The sequence below is a fragment of the Stenella coeruleoalba genome (assembly GCF_951394435.1).
Source record: "Stenella coeruleoalba genome assembly, chromosome: 18".
NCBI classification, from domain to species: domain Eukaryota; kingdom Metazoa; phylum Chordata; class Mammalia; order Artiodactyla; family Delphinidae; genus Stenella; species Stenella coeruleoalba.
The window spans coordinates 39,800,367-39,803,972 of NC_137164.1; positions in this window are offsets into that span (position 1 = coordinate 39,800,367).

Below are 3,606 nucleotides of genomic sequence, written 5' to 3' on the forward strand. Positions count from 1 at the left end.
TAATATGCTTGCTTAAAGCATATCGTAGTCATATTTTGAATTATTCAAAGAAGCCATTCAAATTTTTATTTCCATTTTGTCTTACCTAAAAAGCCTTGGATTAATTATTAAGTGTTCACTTTTCACTCTTCCTATTATGGTAAATATTCTACTGAGGAAAGTGAAGTAAGGGTTATATATTAAATTGTAATGATTTAGGAGCATTTGGCAACCATTCAGTTTGCAATAGATAAGGTATGCCCATGAACATAAATTATGCAACTACACTGACCATGTTGACAAGGTAATTGCTTATTTTTACTTAGTGTTGTTTTCTCTAAAAGTTAGAGCATATCAAAAAGTTGAAGATGAAGAAATTAAGGAAAGATGATACATATATATATATATATATATATGCAACAACCACTATAAAAAAAAACAAACAAACCACAATAAGATTAGCCTATTTTCTTCTAGTCTACTGTATTCTATTTTATTCTATTTGAATAGTGAAATGGACAAAGGCAGTCAAAACATATAAACTTCCAGTTATAAAATAAATAAGTCCTGGAGTTGTAATGTAGAACATGGCAACTACAGTTAATAATACTTTATCATATATTTGAAAATTGCTAAGAGAGTAGATTTTAAAACTTCTCTTCACAAGAAAAAAAAATATATTGCTATGTGTGCTGATAAACATTAACCAGATTTATTGTGGTTATCTTTTGCAACATATACATATATTGAATCATTATGCTATATACCTGAAACTAATATAATGCTATATGCTAATTATGTCTCAATAAAAAAAAGAATAGCTGTTCTTTCTAAAATTAAAAATATAGGTGACAAATATATTGTTGCTAATATTATTATTTGCTTTACAGAGTCTGTCATTTACATTTATGTATTTCTGTCCTACTCCATGCAACAACTGACTGGTTGGAAATCTATACTTGTGTAACATGAATAAAAAGGTGCATTTTGTGTATTATGAATTGAGATTCATAGTCTAACCAAATCACACATTTCCCCCTATCTTTTTAAAACATAGCTCTTCTCTCTCTCTTCCTTCCACATCTCTCTTTTTCCCCTTCCTCTACCACAGTTTCCTTCTTTTCATTTTTTATTGCCACTATCACAGCAATGACAGCACATCATGGGGGGTTTTGCCATCATAAGAAGAATCATAATCGCTATGTTAAAAAAGTTAATGAATGAACAGGAAATAACTTCCATTTAGAAAAATTACAATTCACATCATCACAATCAAACAATTTAAATTAAAGCTTCAAGTTATCTGTAAGAAGAGAGGTAATATTTAAAATGTCATGTGAACAATGCTATCTCACTTTAAAAAATAAATTGAACGAGTTAATTCTACCTGAAGCTCATTAAGAAAACTATTAGCAAAAAAGCCTAAAGTGAGATCTCCAACAAGATTACAGAACTCTAGGTATAGCATTTATATTAAATATGTAAATTACAAAATAAAAGTTAACATTTTATCTTAGAAAATAAATACATATGAATCATTCTTTTTAAAGAGTAATATTGGTTTGTCTTAACAGCTTATACTTCCTTTTATATACAAGTTGGAGAATTGTATCTAAATTTTATATAACCTACCTTTTAATTTTTTTTCTGTACTTATGTATTGAAATTAGCCATCTCCCACATTACAAAAGGTTACATGATTAAATATTTCATCATTTAACTAAAGTGATGAACATGTATAATACATTACTATATTTTCGAAATGTCTTTCAAGTCAGAAAAGAAGTGTATATCTATGTACATGTGAGAATTCAAAAAAAAAAAGAAAAATTGTAAGTAATAGAAGGATAAGTGGTTCCCCATTATATCTAATTTGACTTAATGAGAAGTAGTTATTATCTTTCAATCAGTCTCAATATAGCATAATATTCAAAATAACTTTTGGAGGAAACTTAACTGGAATCATAGCACTTTTGCATTTTACCCACTTGATTATAGATTTTCTAATTTAGCTCAAAAATTTTGAGAAGCAATTATTAAAATATATGGCATTGAATTCATTTTTATTATGAAACTTTTATATTAAATAAGAGTTGTCTAGGTTTTCAAGGGAATTTACCAATTTATGTCAATCATTTGGGTTCATAATTAAACACAATCCTTTTTTGAGATTTTTATATAAAATCTGCAGTTTTCTGTAATGGGAAAGGGGAAAGTAAGTCTTAGATACATTAAATCAGTGACTAACATGAATCCTTACAAAATACTGTTAGAAATCATGACATTGTTTTACTATAAATTGTCTCAAGTCATGCCGGTCAAATAAGCACCATGATGTTAATGGTAGAATGTGTTAATTCCAGATACTAGCCTTATCCATGGAAAGTATACCTACTGAAGTTGGAATATGTTGATGTTCTTGTAACAAGAGCAAGTTCAGAAATCAAGCTTGTGAGAGTAGTACTGAGGGAAGCTAGGATTAAAGAAAGGAATGGGGATGATGTGATGAGATGGATATTTCACTTCTATGGTATTCTTTCCTCAAAATCCATTAATCCAGTTAATCATGAGAAAATAGCAGACAAACCCAAACTGGGGGACATTGTACAAAATATTTGAAGAGTACACTTCAAATGTGTCGAGCCCATGAAAAATAAACAAACATTGAAAACGCAAAACTGGAGAACACTAAGATGAAAAAGCAACATAGAACATGGTATATAGTAAATGTTGGAACACAAAATATAAGAAAATTAGTGAAAAAGCTAGTGAATTCTGAATTAAAGCTTTATTTAGTTCACAATATTATACCAATTCTAAGCAACTTCTGAGTTGTGATAAGTGTACTATTGTTTACATAAGATGTAAACTTTAGGAGAAACTAAGAGTAAATAGGAACTCATTATACAATTTTTCCAACTCTTCTGAAAATATAAAATGATTTTATTATAATAATAATAAGGAACATTAGCAAAACAAAGAAAAAATGAGAAATAAGAGAATTTGTAAGAAAATTGAAAATAGGTCAAAGGGGACCAAGCTATATGGAAACCAGTTAAAACTGCAACATTACCTGTACATTTGTTTCCTGATGATATTGAGGTTTATATATGAAGATTATAGGAATTTACATCTACATTGATTCCCCAAAGCATAATATGTATATTAAGACTAATTTGAGGTTGTCATCAATTTTCTGTATGTTTCTGAATTTAGACATTGACAGGATGAATAACAGGCTTTACATTGTAACTAACTTCTTGAGAAAGCTTTAGAGAAAAAAGTCAAAAGGGATATGCTCAGATTTCTATATCCAATGAGGTCATAAACTACCTGATTTCAGAGAATGGAGTCTGTAATCGAACATTGAGTAATATGACAACATTAAGTCATGTGCAAACAGTTAGCTGAGGAAATTGCCTGTAACTTTTTCAAATCCTGTTCTGTGGTCTACTGATGACCTCAAAGATGGTAAATATTCTATGGGAAAAAAAATGTACTATTGTCAAAACTTTTAGAAAAGATTACATTAAAGAAAGATGAGGTGGGCTTCCCTGGTGGCTCAGTGGTTGAGAGTCTGCCTGCCAATGCAGGGGACACGGGTTCGTGCCCCAGTCCAGGAAGATC